The sequence below is a fragment of the Epargyreus clarus genome, unplaced genomic scaffold (genome assembly GCF_041222505.1).
Source record: "Epargyreus clarus isolate Ecla_fem2 unplaced genomic scaffold, WU_Ecla_fem_2.2 ptg000032l, whole genome shotgun sequence".
Classification (NCBI taxonomy): domain Eukaryota; kingdom Metazoa; phylum Arthropoda; class Insecta; order Lepidoptera; family Hesperiidae; genus Epargyreus; species Epargyreus clarus.
In genome coordinates, this window is record NW_027332237.1 from 348,658 (window position 1) to 369,282 (window position 20,625).

Sequence of the window (20,625 nt, forward strand, 5' to 3'; positions counted from 1 at the left end):
TTTATAATAATTACCGGCTGAAACTCGACTTATCAATCGCATCGTCCTGGGTTTAACCCCAGCAACGCGCCTCTAATTTTGCAAAGTTATGAGTATTGAAATAATTACTAATACGGTGAAGGAAAATTGTTAGCAAACCTGCAAAAGTTCTTATACATGTTTTCAAGGGTGTGTAAAAATCTAACATCCCACACTTGACCAGCGCGCGGAATATGACCTAATTTGCTAAGCTTTAATACTCATTAATGAGACAGTAATGACGACTACAGTACCCTTAGTATGAGCTTTTTATAAAAATTACTGTATTTGTATTTCTTTACGTATTTGCCCATACATTTGCAATAAGCGAACCTAGCGAACTGTATCAGACTGATTGGAAATGTATGGGAAATTCGTAAACAAATACAAAAACAGTCATTTTTGTAAAAACGTAAAAACTCATACTAAGAGTACAGTCTACTAGTAAACTAACTGAATAGTGAATACGTCATCAAACAAAATTAGTTACACGACTGATGTAGTCACACTCTCTCGCTCGCGAATTGGACTAATCAGGTGCAATTTGTTAGAAAGTTGATTTCCTAAAATAGATGTTTTTCACAAATTTCGCTCCACTGTATTTTAATATGAATTATTCAAATCACTACCGAAAATTGATTATCGAAATGTCCGTACTAGACATTTTCATATTAATAATAACTATGTTATTGTAATATGAATATAGAATATTAATTAATTAGATGCATACCTAATATGTATACAAGAAAAAGTTTTATTTAAATTAGCCAGTAGTCAATTAGTCAGTTGTGCGGAAGGTAATGTCTTTCGAGCGTATATATGTATGTATATATGTATATAAATCTTTGATGTACTCTACAGCCAAAGCTGATAATATGAGGTCGTTAGAATCGTCTAAAATTTAGACTCTAAATGATTAGGAATGGCATATGCTATATTTTAAAACAGGTATTTTCTTCTGTAAATGAAGTGTAATAAATTAGTGGATAAAGATGATGAATATGATAAAGATGAAAGAGGATGATGAATATATTACCTACTAGCTGACCCGGCAAACTTTGTACCGCCTCAAAATCTATTTATCAAATATATTTCATATCAAATATAGACTATGTTACTCGTGGATAATGTAGCTTTCGAATGGTGAAAGAATTTTTAAAATTGGTCCAGTAGTTTTTGAGCCTATTCATTACAATCAAACAAACAAACAAACAAAGTTTTCCTCTTTATAATATTAGTATAGATTGTAAAAGTTGTTGGTGGTAAAAGATTATTACATTTTGGACTCCCTTCTGAGAATTTTAATAATAAATACAAGACATTTATCATTAAACGACAAGTTAAAATTAATCTTGCAAATTCACAAACCGTCAGCTCTGACATGAAACCTGTCATGAGCCAAGTTACACAGTGTCGGAAATCAGCAAAGCTACAAACGCACCCTCGGGCGCTGTATCTTTCATTGCATCACAGCCTCCGGTTTCTCGCTTTCTCCCGGAGATCTACGGTGTCTACATATTTGGTTATGATCGGCTGATCGCTTGTATTCGGAAAGCGTAATTTTGGTAGGCCTGTGGTATTTGTAAATAATTTTGAAGGTCTTTCCATCATAAAAGTTTCAAATCCATCTACCTTTTTTTAAGTTATTACTAAGGTGGACGAGTTATCCGATTAAAAGGCGTCACCATTCTCGTGCTCTCTTTTTGCACCTTTCTTATAAGCCTCAATCTACCTATATAATGTTAGACCTTAATCTCCATCGTTCCATAAGTGCGTGGTGGTATACTCTTTAGGTTTGACATCCGTGCTCAGTATTGCAACTTAAAATTATTTGCAGCCAATCGAAAGAAATAAAGTAACTATTAAATTCGGACGGTGAAAATTTTGAGAGGGCTTTACAAAGTACAGTTCAGTTTCCATTATTTTTGGGCTTAACAATCCCCTTAACTTCGGACTATGCACGCAAATTCATTTTAGTTTACAATATTAATCAATTCATAAACTAAAGTATATAACATCGTGTTACGATAAAGGTCAGTGCTGATCAAATCGATTGTGAATAATTGATTGCTTCCTCGATTTGTCGTGGAAAAGGGCTCGTATCTCGTTACAATTATCTACCGTACTATCTAATTTTAAACCTGTTCCAATGGCATGTAGTTAAATATTGTAAATGGCCTTTGGTGTAAATATCGCAAATTAATAGTATGTAGTGTTATTTACAGTGGGAGGTAAATAATGTAAAAGGTAAAAGGTAAATAATGTAAAAAGAGGTAAATAATGTTAAGCTCTAGTGTAAATTAGGGGAATCCTTTACCATTTTTTGCATTAATCGTTAAGACTGTCTTAAAGGTATTTGTAGAGAACATGCGACCTGACGTCAATGATTGAGGCAAAATTGAAATACTTCGTGTTTCTATATCTGTTATACCACAATATTTAAAGTAGAATACAATATTACTTCATAATTATTGCATACAAAATTACGAGTGTGTATGTGTGTGGTGCCACCAAAATGGAACCACGGAGGGATTTATCAACTTTACTACAGAATGAAAAAATCAAACTCAATTTATTTGTATTTGCCAGCATGAGGCGTACCAATTTACTTCTTAGCTAATACACTAAGACGCAGCATCTACTCGTATAATCATTCTAATTTTAATTGAAACTTACATCAAAGATCAAAATATAATCAATCTTTGTAATAACTAAATGTGAGTTTCAGTAACTAAAACTTTAAAGACATAACATTAAGTAATTCAATCTGAACGTAAATAACTATATGTTATAACATCTCTGAACATCCTATTCCAAGTCACATTCCAGATGACAAAACCTTGGTGAAATAAAATTCACTTTTCACTGCCGTCCGGCGCGCACGCACTTTCTCAAAACCTGCTTCAGTCGTTTATCATCGTGTCAAAACAACCATTCATACTAACATGAAGCATGTATGTGTATGGGCCTCGTAAGTTTACTAAGGAAACTGTTTTACATGTATGAGTTTCGTAAGGTTTACTAAGAAAACTTTTTTGAGTAACGCCCGTTGGTAACAATTGTGCCCTATAACTGTCTATTACAGTTCAATAGTTGGCAATTTAGGTAAAAATTGACAAATTACGAACTATGAAAATTTTGTTAAGCAAAAATTTAAGAGCGAATGTCATACATACTTTTTTATTTATATTAATTGACAAATAATTACAAAGTCCACCATTGTTAGCCATATACGATTAAACTTGATATACCTAATACCTGGTACCGTAGTAGATACTTAGTACAGCCCCTGAAGACTAAATTGTAACGTTTCATAGAACCTAAATACCTCAGCCTTTCCAGGTCTTTAGATAATTTACCACAAATTTTACACCTAAAAATAATAGCGTTTACCGCGACTATTATATGGTAAAAAAATCTACATTCTTACGTAAAAAGTTCCTGATGTCCATGAACGGTTGTGACCAACTACCAGTTCTGCATATCCGCTACTGGCCGAAACAAATCAAAACCGGTTCACTCTACAAGCGCTATCAACGATCTTACTCTACGTAGAGATGGTAGATACAACCGCTCGAACAAGTGAGCAACACGTGCAGGTGAGAGGTCGACTCTATCGTTTCATCACTCTATTTACTGTGTTGTTGTTCTGTACCCTCTTAGTATGCGTTTTTACGTTTTTCAAAAATGACTTTTTACTTTACTTACCTTTTTGTATATGTTTACATATTTTCCACACATTTCCAACCAGTTCTGATACAGTCCGCTAGGGCCGCTGATTGGAAATGTATGGGCTAATACGTAAACAAATATAAAAACAGTCATTTTTGTAAAAACGTAAAAAACTCATACTAAGGGTACTGAGTTATTTTTTTACAATACATTATTAGTATTAAATGAAAATACAAAATATACACTACCATTATATTTGGCATATTTCGTAACATCTCTAATGATAGGATTGAAGTCCTACTTAAGATCGGCCACAGTAGGTTGCTTCTCCTGAATAGTAAGTTTAAATACTTCATAAAAAGGACTCTTTCCTATCTGCCTTTACTTCGGCGCAAAGCTGCGAAATTTGACATAATGTCTTATTTAAATCGACGCTTTACTTTAACTTATAATTTTACCAGCGAGATCCTCTTTCTTCGATCGGTTTTCCTCCCGTGACGGCCATGATTCTCGTTGAGCATAGTTCTACGGATAATATCGTGCCATTTCCTGCGGCTGTATGCATAGTCTGTTTTTAGTTCCGATATCAACACTATTATATTCCATCATGGCTTATCCCTCGCAGCGCCTATACTCGCGTATAATTTCATAATAAATTATCATAATCCATATTTCATAATCAACCAAGACAGGTTAATAAAACAAAACACACCGTGCACAAGCACACTATACTATACCTAACAAAACTGGTGCAAGGTGAAAGGTCGCGCTCTATGACATAACTCGAGTCTCACGAGTGTGACGTGACCCTGACAGAGATTAATGCCTAGGTCAATGACTGTTACATTATATATTAACTTGAGCACTTATTTTGTTGCATATTTTTTGTTCATTAACCCATTAGTGTCTCACTGTTGTTGTTATTGTTGTTGGGCATGAGTCTCGTACCAAAATGACAGTCGTTTAAGCAAAATCCGAGCGCCTAAAGGGGATTTAATAAGTGTGTATTAGAAATTATCATATACTCCAACGGTGAAGGAAAACATCGCAAGGAAACCTGAAAATTCCTTAAAAAAAAGTTGACAAAGTCTGACGTCTACCAATCTGTTTTTATGGTGTTACTCCTGACGACTATGTCGGCACGCCTCGGATAGTTATGTCCCCCTTATCAGACTCTTCAATCGAGAACAAAGCAGCGCTTATTAAGTAGAAATAGGTTTGGCGGTGACGCCTCCAGAGTCGAACCACAAAATGCTTCACCATCACCACACCAACTCCAAAAATGATTATAGGAAAAAGTTACGTCAATTGAGTTATATAGGATCATATTCTACACATAAGTTTTACGTACCTCGGCCGCGGTTATACAACAGAGAGACAGTAATTTCACGCTCATTATATTTCTTGCTACAGATTCCTTAGAAAGTCAAATGACATAGGATATTCACATGTTATAGGAAACCGGCCAACCGTAACGAGAAGAGGTACGGTTATAAAGAAACGGATTTTTAAAGTCGACAAGTTTTATAACAACTGCTGTATTATAGTTTGCATGTAAAAATAAATATTTACATGAGGTATTCCAACTTAGTCCTTAGGAATAGCAGGAGATCTATGGTTAAAGACGTGATTTCTCATAAGAATCGAAAACACTTAGAGAGAAAAAATACATTTAAAAAATAATGTGCTGCCCAGCGTAAATTACATAATTATCAAAAATATGTGCTTTATGATGAGGCTGAGATCTAGAGTCTCCAATCGTACATTGATTTTAGGACATTACGTTCATGGCAGTGACTACCTACCATTGGATAAACTGCAAGATTAATTACTATTTTACTGTCATAAAATACTTCGTGATTTTTGGCGAACTTATATACTTTTACTGTTATATTATTTCCTACCCATGTTCTTGCAAATAAATATATTTGAATTAAAAAAAAAATTCTTAAGGCCCCTAAAAGCTATAAATTGCGTTGCCTCACCTTACAACACTTCCGTTTGGAATTAGAGGAGACACATTTATTTTACCGGTCGCCGGTGGGTTGCCGGTAATTATGTATTTAACCTGCTTCTATATAAACGTACCCTTCCTCAGCAACCGGTTCCAGTTTGTGGCATACAGACATACATATTTAGAGAAGTGAGAGCCACTTTCCGGTAAAAGTTAACGGATGAAATGTTTAACGGATTTAAATATATGTAATGATGTGTTTTACTAACAATGATGTACATTAATGTAAATACACTAGTATTTGACAGAGAAAGAGTTAAAATACCGGTTTTTAAAAGTCGGCAAAGTGCTTTCCTTTTGAGAAATTTGTCCCGTGTTGATGTAGACTTAGAATAACTCGAACTATAATTATTAACTAAGCTATTTGATTTTATTTTGCTGTATTACTATAATTCTATTGTTTAAGTGAAAGTAAACTGAATTTAATCATTTGCCTATCAAGTGTAAATAAAATAATTGCTCAACTGGACAAATTTATTATATAATAAACATTCTTCGTCATCAACAAACGACATTATAAAAACATTGAAAGAAAATCAAAGCACGTGACTGACAAAAACATGAAAGTAACTCCGCCATAAAATCTAAGAGCCACTAACCACTCGGAACCGGTTCGAGCTAGTTTTGTGCAGTTACATCCAGTTTGAAACCAGTTCCTGTCATTTCACTTATTTTTTACTCAAAACTAGTCTATCAATAGAGCTCGCCTTTTATTCTCTATATTTTAAACCTTATTTGGTACGTCATAGTGTTGATTTTGGTATGTAATAACAACCATAATATAATGCTTATAATAATGATAAATATAAAGTTCAATTTCCTTTTCAACCAGACTATGGAATGTAATGTTTTTCGAACGTACGCATGTCTGATTCTTTGATAATCCATACAGTCCAACCGGATTCACGGATTTTAACATCGGTGGTATCATTGGATTCATCTTAATTGCGGGCATGACATACTCGTAGATTACAATTACATCCCTTATGTTCATTATTTTTATAAGTAGTAAGGTTTTCGTTTTTATAATAATTAATAGTTAATGTATACATAGTAAATTGTATCAGGCGTTACTTTGCGTAACTCCATGCAATTAAGTTAAGATTAAAACTACTTCGCAACAATCCGCTACAAATATGACTGTATGGTGGTATATACCTATATTGTTGCGTAGTAGTTTTATTTCTACCTAATAACAGCAGTGTTAGGCGCTGCTGTGTTCCGGTTTGAAGGGTGTGGTAAGGGAGACAGACTTTTCCGAGGCGTTCCAGCTTAGTCCTCAGGGGTAGCGGCGCATCTGTGGCCGACCTCAGGTAAGAATATCTAATCCTATCTGGGGTTGATTACAGATGTCCATGGGCGGCAGTAGCCACTTACCATCAGGTGGACTGCATGCTCGTCTGCTACTCTTATATTATAAAAAAAAAAAAAAAAAAAAAGTAGTTTTAATCTTAACTTAATAGTTAATGTACAAACACACAAACAGACGAGCAAAAACAGAATAATGTAAACCAAGATTATTGTTAAAGTCGTAATTACAGTAATGGTAAAAGTTGTGCAGTAATGGTAATTCTTTAGTCACGGGCGGCTGAACCTGTTTTCAAATCATAACGTTCTACTTGATAGCAATAGACTTAAAGTAGGGTTCATTTGAAACTGAATAAAATATTGATCGTTTTATATGTTTTTCATATAAAGTTGTAAATCGTGCGTGAATTGTATCGTACGTGACACATAAAAAAGTCCGCCAAAATGGCCGCGAAAACCTAGGGAATACTAATGTTTTTTTAACATTTTTCATCATCGTCATCATATTTTTTTATGATCTAGCAATAATTTCATAATACTCTTCTTGACTGCAATATTAAAGTAAACAATAAATATTTAGCAATAAAATATATTTTTATGTTTTTATTTATTTACCAATCAATACTGAATATATTTACAGGAATAAGTTATTAAAAAAATAAAATATTTTTAAACATCGTCAAAAAACAAATAAATATTCATGTACATTGTGCACTGTTGCATGACGCGGTCCAATATGCAAAAAATAAATATTCCTAAAATATTTTTATTTAGATGTTTGATATTATTTAACGCATTTCATTATTTATTTATTGGATATCTGTTATAATATTTCATCCATACTTAGATTTCATGTAACCCGCAAACAGGTGTGAATTTCAATTTTCATTAGAATTTAGAGTTTAATCAAGTACTTGAAAAACATATCTGTGTAAAAAATCTATTTACTTAAGACGAAAAAATTAAAATAAATATTTTCTATCTAGGTTATAATAATGCCTAACTTATTCGCTCTGTCTGTCTGTTTAAGCATCATATTGTCAAGTCATATTGGTAACAAGTAAACTAATTTAGAAACAATATGATTTTAAAAACAATACCTACCTCAGAGTTTTAGAGATTAAGCAGAATGGAGTTTTACAAACATTGATATTATTTAACATTGATAATATCAATACCCCAAAATTATACTCAAAAAGAGGAAAAAAAGTTAATATTAATCACTATCTACTTAATATTAATCACTTTACCAACAAAACAATTAACAATTAACATACCAACACCTAATCAGATTCGAATGCGGGGCGCATCGGTTCATTGGGCAGAAAGTATGCGCACCGGTTCGTTCCCGGTCAGTGCAAGTAATTACAATGACACGCCTCACGTGTGCCTACGAGCCGTGAACGATAATTGTGACATAAATCTGTATAATAACGTGTAACATATGTCGGAAAGGTATTACATGTAATGAAACGCTTTCCACAATTAGTAATAATATTAGTTACGAGCTGTGCGGTTTCATATGCATTTAAAGTTTAAATACTCTGGACATTTGTGGATATTTTTTGCGCGGAACCCTAATTGTCTTTTTAAAATAAAAGTAGTCCCAGTTACCCTATCATTACACCTATTTCTGCCTTATAATAACAGCGTTATCCGCTGCTTTGTTCCATCTTAGTCGTAGCAAGCATCTGCGGCCGACTACAGGACCACTCTAATCTGGGAATGATCACAGTCGTCCATGGGCTGCAGTGACCACTAATCCAGAGGGCTTCATACTTATCTCTAGCACTTTACACAAACCTATGAACTAGCATTACAAGTCATCATCTTCAACCTATTACTGTCCCACTGCTGGGCACAGGTCTCCTCTCAGAATTAAGGATTAGGCCATAGTCTACCGCGCTGGCCAAGTGCGTATTGATAGACTTCACATACCTTTGAGATTTATTTTTTATAAATTTCTCAGGTATGCAGGTTTCCTCACGAAGTATTCCTTCACCGTCTATTCTATTTCTAATGCGCACATAATTTTGTAAAATCAGAGGTGCGTGCCTGAGAATTGTACCTCGGACCCCACGATCGAGAGGCCGAGTTTCTTAACTACTAGGCTATCACTGCAGTACACATTGCATTATAGGTATTAGCTACAAAGTTAATACTTAACACATTAGCATCTCGAAGTAATCAAGGCCAGATAAATCCGGGAGGACTTTCGCAGAACGTGACACAGGCCCATGTCTTATGGCGTTCATTACGATCTAGATGCCCTAGATTAGCAGGGATTTATGAGGTTCTTGATAGGCAAAAACTTTGTAATCATTAGTCTGAATGATTGTTGGTAAGAAGTTTATGATTTATGGGATTTCCGTCTTTCCGACTGCAAGGAAAGGTTATGTTTTGACGTGTATATTTATATATTTATAATATTGTAGTAGCATACGAGCTTGCAGTCCACCTGATGATAAGTGGCTACTGCCGCCTATAGACGTCTGTAAGATAAGATAAGATTCGATTCCTACCTGACGTTAGCCATGGATGAGTTGCCTTAAGGACTAAGTTGGAACACCTAAAATAAGTCTTTTCCCTTACCACACCCTTTAAAATGAAACACAGCAGCGCTTAACACTGTTATTACGCCGAATTACATTACGGTATTACTACGGTAATATTAAGGTGGCGTTAATGCCTCCGGAGTTGAACCACAAAGAGTTCTACCTTTATAGATGACATATAAGTCATACAACAGACCAAGCAAAGCCTATGCTATACTTCTTGTATAAGAAACATTTTCATCACTTTCCACAAAATGCTAGCGTCAAGTTTCAAATGGCGTTGCTTCCTTTACACAATGAACCACCTGACTCTTATGATACTCGCAGCTCAAACATCGTTAAAGCTGGAGCCTCGAGTCAGTCATAACAGATTTGTACAATGATCTACTTGTCGGATAAGTAAGTACAGTATTACCTCGACTTACGCTACCCTAACTTACAGGAATTTAGAGTTACGCAACTTTCAAATCTCGGCGGTTCGTCTTTTGTTTTAGCGTCCCGCAACTCCCGATTATATATAATAGGCTCACTGACCCCACAATTATTAATATAAATATTCGTATTTGTCGCCTCCGCAACACATGCGATATGCGTATGATATTATTTGCACGCTAACCCCGACTTACGCGAATTTGACTTACGCGGTTATCACTCGGTCCCAGCAATCGCGTAAATCCGGGGTATAACTGTATATCAATTGCTTTGTCGAAAGTTATTGTTATTGGATATATTTTCATGTAAAAAGACTAAGTGACTTATTTTGGGGTGTTGCAACTTACGTCCATAATTAATAACCAATCTATTCATTGGTTTGTCTACTAAAACTCAATATTTGATAATAGCCTACTAGAATTTATCAAATTTCTATGTTTGCTGTCGGCAAACTTGAATTTTTGTTAGTAATAATTAATTTGGGTGTTAGTTCTCGATGGTAGCAACGCATTGGTGGTCGACTTCAGGAAAGATTAAATTTTATCTAGGGTTACAGTTGATTACGACGGCAGTAGCTACTTACCATCAGGTGGACTGCATACTCGTCTGCTTCTCCTATATTATAAAAGAAGCACCACCTTAAAACGATACTCATTCTTCGCGAGGTACCTACGCCAGGAATCAGAAGTCATTTATAAGTATTTATAGCCTAGAACTTCTATTACGTAATAATCTTCTTTTCAAAATTTCTCAACTATGATAATGACTAGTACTTACTTGTTTTATCCCTTATAAATCTCATTAATTTATTTTCACGCTCTCTAGTCTGTACTATATCTCCGTTGAAATATACTTGACGTAACCATGTCCCATACAAGCAGTTACAAAGTAATTAGATTTTACTTTCAATACTTGAAAAGCGTCGCCCGTGGCTTTTCAGATCGCAAAGGATATACAAAGTTAAGGAACGTCAACCGTGGTCGGAAACTGGATGGGTGACCATTGGTGGCTGAATGTCATCATTGTTTCCGTACTTCTGTGGACCCGTTAAACTGCCAGTGCCGGTTAAGTGACCAAGTACATGCCAACCTCGTAGCTTCCTCCATCAAGCGTAATGAAGGGTTCTACCAAGGAAAGCCAGGAAATGCTAAGAGCTGTGGTGATCTGCTTTGAATGTTGTGGTAATGGAGATAAACTTATGGGACTACAATTTTTGTCGTCATACGTAGCAACGCATTTGTAACTGATCTCAGGTAGGACTACAATCCTGTCTTGATTACTCATGTTCATGGGCGTCAGTAGCCACTTACCATCAGGCGGTCTGCATGCTCGTCTGCTACTATATATAAACATATTATGTTCTTTACTTAAGTACACTCCAACTTTTCCGGTTTTTTCTTCAAACACCACACATCCGTAGTGCATGTAGCAACCATTGTTCGTATACTCTTACAATGTGGTAATTATGTAGGTTGGACTGAATGGAGTTTCTGATCGCCTCGTCCAGATTAGGTATTGTGTTAGTTCTTAATCTTTGATTGTTTCAAACTATTTTGTAATATCCAGAGCAATTAATGTAGCTTCGACAGTACATTTAGACAGTGGTCTACAATTTGTCAATTTCTATAGAACGAAGTCCTATCTTAACTCGATCACTCAAATTAAGTGATGTGCTGTCTTTTTATTTACAAATAAAAGAAATATATTTACAAGTAAAACCTCTGTAGGAAAAATTATACTTACCCTTAAAGACTTCATTTTCTGTACTTTTCCATTCAGGAAACAGCAGCGCAAGCACTCTTCAAAAAATTCCAACCCCTTCATGACACGACTCGGGACCTCTTTCTGATAGGACTAAACCCTGTAGTTGCGGGACTAGAATAGGGCTACGGCTATCCCCTGCCTGTCGTAAGAGGCGACTAAAAGGGGGCTTCCGGGATTGCAGGCGACAAGAGTGGGAACTCAAACCGTCCAGTAAGCGACCCCGGGAAGGACGGCGGTATGTGTGGTCGCATACCGTCGTGAACACCAGATGGTTTGGGAGGAGCGAAAACTGCTCTCCCAGGGCAGAGTCCGGTCGGGGCATCGCGCTTGGAGGACTCCGGTTGTGTTCCGTCGGAGATCCCGGAGTTCTCCAACAAGCGATGAGGACGGCCACCGGGGGGGGTTTTAGTGCGATAAACATCCCACATAACTCGACGTCGCTCCCACGTCGTCGGGTACCTTTTGAAGGTTTCCCCCTCGTTAAAAAAAATAAAAGGACTAAACCCTAGTCCAACAGCTCACACATCTGACCATATTACCTATATGTTTACTTAGAGTCTTTCCCTTCACAATTTAAGGAAATGATAAATATTTGCAAATGCTCTAGTTTGAAAACCTAGTGCAGATTTGAACTGCAGATCCCCAAGAGGCAAGATCCATACAACTAGAGTATTGTTTAAGGTTGTAACTGTTAATCTAATTAAAGTGATGTAACGTCGGGGCGGGTATGTTGGGTGAACAGGTTCCGTTTCACGCAAGCATCGCCTACATATGCAATAGTGCATAGCCACATTAGTTGTGCGATAACTATAAATGATTGATCTTGAAGCCATCTGCTTCACGTCCCTATAGAGCTGTTACCACTGACGTACTAGTTCCAAGTTCGATCCCCGGCAGACACACAATTTATATTTGTGTTACAGTTATGTTCTGTATTTAAAGATTTGTGTAGGTACTCATCTTTACATGAGTCTATCTTCCATGACAGAACGGCTTATCCGAGGCGTTTCAACTTAATCCTCGGGGGTAGCGGCGCATCTGTGGCCGACCTTAGGTAGGAATATCTAATCCTATCTGTACCCTTACCAGGAGTTTTTACGTTTTGACAAATATGACTGTTTTGGTATTTCTTTACGTATTTGCCCATACAATTTCCAATCAGCGCCCCTAGCGGATTGTGTCAGAACTTGGAAATAGTATGGGCCAATACGTAAACAAATACCAAAACAATCATATTTGCCAAAACGTAAAAACTCATGGTAAGGGTACTGGGGTTGATTACAGATGTCCATGGGCGGCAGTAGCCACTTACCATGTACACTGCATGCTCGTCTGCTACTCCTTTATTATAAAAACCGTCGTGAGCTACGGTTCGTCACATTAACTGACGTAAAGTCCAGTATGCTAAGTCGCGGTGCAGCGGCCGACATACGCAACAGCGCGTGTCGTGTTACACTGCAATCGGTTACTTTTTCTCCGGTATTGATATGCGTTTAAGTCTAAAGAACTACCCAAATAGGAAAAGAGTTTAGATTTAAGTATTTTAATAAGATAAAGCTAACGACGTAGGACCAGGCTTAATGTTCTACTAATTTTAAGTTTCCTAAACTTTTTATGATTACTTACAAAAGTTCGTATGAATGGGAATATAAACGCTTTCTACACTCACAGCCCCACACTAGGAATCCCTGTATCGTGGGTGCTATGGACACACACAGAGACAAATACACAAACACCCAGACCCAGAAACAGAAATCTAAATTCATCATTTAGAAATCTGTCTTGGCCGGGGATCGAACCCGGGACCCTCTGCGCGTCAGACCGGCATGGTGACCGCTCCGCCACGCGGGTCGTCAAAATATATATATATATCGTATAAATATAAAGAAGTTTAGCGTCCCACCCCCTACCCACGTAGCATATTCTTGTTCTCAACGACAATTCGGAATAATTTCGGAACAATTTCGGTATATTTTTATCCAGAATAGTTTAAATTAGAACCTTTTCTTTCTAACCGACTCTACGTTATGCTTTAGACACCCCCTCAACATAGCTATAACTATGCCCATGTCCATGAGTAACAATTGCACTTACTACATATTGTTATTGATTTATAAATAACTTAATTAATAACTTAAAAACTTACCGATAGTATAATGTATGCTTATACTTATTTGTATATTGTTAATACGAAAGGTGGGGTACTAGTGTACTACAACACAGGTCTAACCTAGCGTAGGCACTAGTTGCAACACTTTACTTGCTTTTACTTAGTTTTAATTAAGTTTTTGTATTACAAAACTTTGTAAGTGAAATTTGTAATGAATAAAGTTTTTTTTTTTTTTTTTTTAGTTTTATTATGTCAGGTAAGCTAGGAAAGAAAGGTTATTTGTAAATTATTTATTTTATAACCACGAAATTATAGGAATTAAATGCATCGCTGACTTCTAAACATCTTCCATGACTGACCCTACATAGCTATCATATGAATCTAATTTAATTATTTTATTGCAGCTTATAAATTATCAACAAACTATACATTTCTTGTACCGCTAGTACAAAGTATTATTTAACTAAGTGTAACTTTACTATTACATTAATTATCAAGCGAAAATATTGTAATTAACTTTCTAGAACGATGACGCCCAAGTAATGGACGCCGGACTTGTTCTGATTTCATCAATTATATAATAGTAGTTTGATAATATATGAGTAGGTATTTCATCTATATTTTTACTATTTATTATTAAAAGTTGCATTGGATGTTATAATATAGGAGTAGCAGACGAGCATGCAGTCCACCTGATGGTAAGTAGCTACTGCCGCCCTTGGACATCAATAATCAATTTAGTCTTCAAAGGTAGCAACGTATGGGGATAAAGAAAGTGTGTTCTTTCCTATTCTTGAAACTTAAAATTGTTTATTTATATTCTTAAAAAAAATAAGATACTTTATTTAAAATGATTGCATAGTATTTAAAATGAAATCATGCATATCTGTCAGTTTACCATCTAAAAGAATTAATTAAAAGTGAAATTTTAACAATTAGTATAAATTCCACGATTATGTACAAATTAATTTATCAATGTTAATAAATCTAACAACGTGGAATTGTTAATTAATTAAAAAGAAAACGATTTTGAAAGCTATATTGGCTTTTTTGGACCTGGTAATTTCAGTATTAATGTATTCTTCATTAGTATATAAATAAGTAGACAAAGACAGATCAGTCCCATTTTCCTTAGTCAATGATTTTCTTTTCTTTTTATTTTGTTTTTGTAGAATTTACACATCTATTTTAGATAATTCCAGCATATAGATATCCACAAAATGTTTTCCTTCGCCATAAAATAAATAAAAGTTATTAATTTCTATCTTCCTTTATGAATTAGTAAAATCGAAAACCTATTTGAAGTCACTACTTTATCACAGTGTTTCACAGCGGAAAATACTATATGTATGCATGTTCTGTTTAGTGAGTTACGAATACTCCTAATATTAACGGCTACTCACTACGCAACATGTAAATTCGTTCTGGAATATGTTACAAATATGTTGAGAGGTACCATTCACAGGAACTCGGATGTGTGAACACTCGGCGCGGCATGCGGATAAAAAGTGAGCGCGACATCTACTCTGTATTTAGAGGTCCATGGCATAAGCGACTGGCGGAGAGCGATAAGCGGCTAAAATATAAAGACACAAAGCATTTAAGTAAATTTATAAATATGTCTATCTGTTGCACATAGTAAGATAGAAAATGATTGCCTGTATTTTTTTTATATCATACCGTTGAATATTGATTTCTTCATAGATTTGGAGAAGTCCTGACGCATGTTGCACTGCACAACAATATGCCAATGAGTATCGAGTGTACTTAATAAGTTCAAAACATCCTAAATTGACAACGCATTAGTAATTTTTTGTCCAATAGGTATCCAAATTTACATCTTTTATAAAATAATTAAACACATAGACAAAGCTTTTTAACTGTTATAACCTCCTCACTAGGATTCCCTGTATAGTTAAAATAAAGGACATACATAATGAACTATAAACGAACCTAGACAGTCTATTCAATGTTTTTCCTACCAAAGATTGCATTGCACAATTTATTCATACAAAAATCAAAATAATCACTGTGCGCAACTTAGTTTGATACATTATTAAGAAGGAATGTTACTTGTCTATTGTTCTCTTTGCCGATCTAACCATTATAGTGCCCGGTCCAACACGGGCACCTTACCCGCCACTCTCTCCCGCTTACAGCTCATAACTTACCCCATACAGTAATTATAGTGAGCTCAACTCAGCGTGAAAAGCATTTAGCCAAGTCACTGTATACCGAGTGGACGACAGTTTGTTGATCTTAGATGTTTACGAGGAAATAAGATGCCTGCCGTCAATCTTACTTCCTGTTCAGATTAATTTACTGATACGGTTTATAAAAGAATTGGAGAAAGGGACGGGAAATTGTTTGAAATTAAATCTAGAGCAATCTTTTGATCATTGTTTTTTAACTTTGTTTTTTTGGCTGTAGATGAATAGAAATGCCGTAACGCAGAAATCATACTGATTTGTCTTATCACGTAGTGTTTCGGATTCAGTCCACGGCTAAGCAAAATTTTTATTGATATTCATTTTTGTGTACTTGTCTTTTTACCGACTTGGAAAAAAAAAGTTTTTCTCTCAAACCCACAATGCAAAGCTTTTCGTAGAGTATAAAATGTCTAAAAAACTCATGTTATAAGCTCGTATGTTTATTTTACTAACTAAACATCTTTTTCTGTACATACATAACTCTATAGTGTTGTTAAAAATTATTAAATTAATGTATACGCAAGTCGAAATCTCAACTCATCTTCTCTATAAACGACCCTAATCGATATTGTAATGATCGCAAGCAATTCGGTGCGCATAGTTTCTTAGAAGATGCATCTTTATGTAGTAGCTTTCTTTACACTTCAATTATTCCGTGGAAAGGAAGTAATGCTTAAATTACATATACGATGCCTATGCATTTTTTATTTAAATTATTTGTTGTTTATCTCAGTCGCCTCTGGGTATATAAGGTATTATAAGGTGGTAAAACCCTTTGTGGTTCGACTTCGGAGACACCATGCCACACCTGTTTCCCTAATAACAGCAGTGTTAAGCGGTGCTGTGCTCTGTTTTAAAGGGTGTGGTAAGGGAGACATACTTATCTTAAGCATTCCAACCTAATCCTCAGGGGTAGAAACACATCTGTGCCCTACCTCAGGTAGTACTCTAATCCTATCTAGGGTTGATTACAGATGTTCATGAGCGACAGTAGCTACATACCATCAGGTGGACTTCACGCTTGTTTGATGCTACATAGAATAATAAAAAAATCATCGACAATCATAAGATTCGATACAAAATACAGACAGACTAATGATAGTTATTTTTCCCTATCTATCCGCCGACAGTGAAAGCAAGTGGTTAGTTTCTCCGAGAGGAAAATCGTGCGTGGCCTGTTTAACTATAGTTAGTTACTAATAGTTAAGTATATAGTTATTGCTTTACAGCCAGTTATAGACGAGGAAATGGTAAGTGATTATTTTCTGTCATAAGTTGTGTAGTGTAAGAATCATAGCTTCGAAGTATCGATAAAACTCTGCAATTGATTCAAGATTATATATTATATTTTATTACAGATACCCATAAAGTAATTATATATTTTCGTACGATGTAAGTAAATACTTAAGTACATACTAAAATCATTTTAAACACAGTATAAGAACTTATTCTAAGTTTAAAATAATTTTAAACAAGCGATAGCTGAAGAAGTAGAAAGATTTATTGAGAAAACAGTCGAAAATTCGTGATTATTTACGTGGAAAACAAGTTTATACTATAGTATCGATACTATTTATAATTCTGTAATTTATAATAGTTTTTACCATCTACAGATACTTTTGCTATGTATAGGAATAAAAATGTATCGTCAATATCAATATCCTAAGCATGACGACTATATGAGTAAATTACATCAAAATTATCGATCACATCGATTATTCTGTCGAAATCCAAATTTAATTGCAAGCTCAACTATAATTTACAACACGTTACATAAAATTACGTTACTAGTTAGAATAAACCTTCAAAAAAAGAATAATTGAATAATCCGAGTACAGATGTCGTGTCTGCCATACATTAGTTAAAATTGAACCATTCTCGCGAGAAAACATTAAAATTGTAACAATTCTCACGTAACGTAACTAAACGGTCTTTAAACAGTTGCTCAAGGAATTTGAACAGCAGAGCGTTATGCTGATCAGATAATAAGGCCTATTGTTGCGTACGGTAATGTACCTACTGGTATTAGGGTTGCTATGTGGTTCAAAAATTTAGAACTATCGGCAACTATTTTGAAGGTGGTAGAACCCTTTGTGGTTCGACTCCGGCGGCACCACCGCCACACCTATTTCTACCTAATAACAGCAGCGGTAGGTGCTTCTGTGTTCCGTTTTGAAGGGTGTGGCAAGGGAGACATACTTTTCCAAGGCGTTTCAGCTTAGTCCTCAAGGGTAGCGGCGCATCTGTGGCCGGCCTCAGGTAGGAATATCTCTATCTGGGGTTGATTACAGATGTCTGTGGGCGGCAGTAGCCACTTACCATCAGGTGGACTGCATGCTCGTCTGCTACTCCTATATTATAAAAAAAAACTGAAAACATCAAGTTTAATTTAAATGTAGAAAAGACCGGAAAGTTAAAGGTAACCTTTTGTGGTTCGACTCCGGTGGCACCTAATCTTATCGGGGGTTGATTACAGATGTCCGTGGGCGGCTTTCTAAAGAATATATTTCTAATAGTATTGTAATATATTTGGCTCTTTCTTTGACATACCTTACAGCCCAAGCCGCTTTACCGATTTCAACACAAGAGGCTTCGTCTAAATTGTGGGAATGACATAGACTCTATCTTCTAGCAGTTGAGGTTGTTTTTATAATTCTCTCTGTGTTCTCTAGTGTTCATTCTATCTGTCAGACTATCAATATATCAAAAATTGTTATTTTAGTGGGCATGCCAATATCAGATATATAACATACGAGCTTTTGCCCGCGGCTTTGCTCGCGTTACTAAATAATATTTTCATCCCCTATTTTATCCCCTTGGGGGTAGAATTGATCAAAATCCTTTCTTAGCGGATGCCTACGTCATAACATCTACCTGCATGTCAAATTTCAGCCCGATCCGTCCAGTGGTTTGGGCTGTGCGTTGATAGATCACTATGTCAGTCAGTCACCTTTGAGTTACAGCATAATATATGAATACAGCATATTATATGAATACTTTCCTAAATACAATTACATTTGTAGAGCACCAACCCTAGGTATTTTCATTTCGTAACAAGTGTATCTTCGCTGTTGAACTGGAGCGCGACCTTTATTACAATTTCCCTCAATACTAATGCCAATATTCAGCTTTGGGAAAGTTGTTACGGTGGAATAACTCATAATACACATATTCGTATCGGTAATTACATACATAATGGTATGCTCTACTTTTTACATATTGATGTGACTTTTCCGAGGCATTCCAGCTTAGTCCCTAGGTACTTTAGGTAAGAATCTAATGTTATCTGGGGTTAGTTACAGATATTCATGGGAGGTAGTAGGCACTTACCATCAGGTGGACTGCATGCTCGTGTACTATTCCCGTATTGTAAAAAAAATCTTTACGTTGAGTGTGTGTGCGATTGAGTGTGAGCTTATGTGTATGTGCATGAGAGAGCGCATGTGTATGTACCTGTTTATATTTGCGTGTGTATGAAAGTGTAAGAAAGCGGATATATAGTATGGGTGTATACATTTGTCAGGTATATGAAATCTTTTTACAAACCTTAAAAAACAACTGAAATTAAATTATTCCTACATATAATTTATCCGGTACCTATAATACAGTACACGTAACAATATACTCTTAAGGTAGATCACAATCAAAATGTCACAAAAACCGCTCGTTTGTACGATCCTTGACTATAACAATGTGGCACAAGTAGTCGTGTAGTGTCACAAACACAGGTCTCGGAACAATAAGCAATTTAACGGTACAGTTCGCGCCACTGATAAGCAAACTAAGGTAGCGGACACACTATCCATGCACGCAACATACTAAAGTCCCATATTGGTTTTGGGTACGGATTTTCTATCATAATGAAAAGAGATATTTTTATAAGAGTAAAGTAAGTAGCAAATGAGCTAGCAATTCATCTTTAGGTTAAGTCCTCAGGAATAACAACGCATCTGTGTCCTTCTTCTATATAGAGTTGGCTACAGTACCCTTAGTATAAGTTTTTACGTTTTTACAAAAATGACTGTTTTTGTTTTTGTTTACGTATTTCCCATACTATTCCAATCACTGATACAATCCGCTAGGGGCTGATTGGAAATGTATGGGAAAATACGTAAACAAATACCAAAATATTCATTTTTGAGAAAACGCAAAAACGCATAATAAGGTTACAGATATTCTTGCTGCGGACTACGAGTACTTACCTCTGGACGGACTGCATTCTGATTTGCTAGTTCTAATAATTACATAAACAAGATACCTGCGGTAATGTTTTTCAGGCGTTTGTTTGTATGACTTACTCATTGGCATGCCCTATAGTCGAAACTGCTTGACGGATTTTAACATAATATGAGGTATCATTGGATGTTTCTAAATTGTGGGAGTGACCATGATTTTAAGCATTTTTTTATAATATGTGCTAGTTTTAACGTTGAATTCAAAATCATTACGTCAGGAACCCGTCTATTTGCGGTTAATAACTAATGTGCACAGGCGGGAATCTTTATCAGATGGACTGCATACTTCTTTACTTCTTTCTTTACT

At 35.6% G+C, this 20,625-nt stretch overlaps 1 protein-coding gene across 1 annotated transcript in view; it reads left to right on the forward strand.

The window, feature by feature from the left end:
• LOC140755118 (uncharacterized) overlaps positions 1-20,625 on the forward strand; it is a 53,662-nt gene that overhangs the window by 26,310 nt on the left and 6,727 nt on the right. The window lies entirely within an intron of this gene.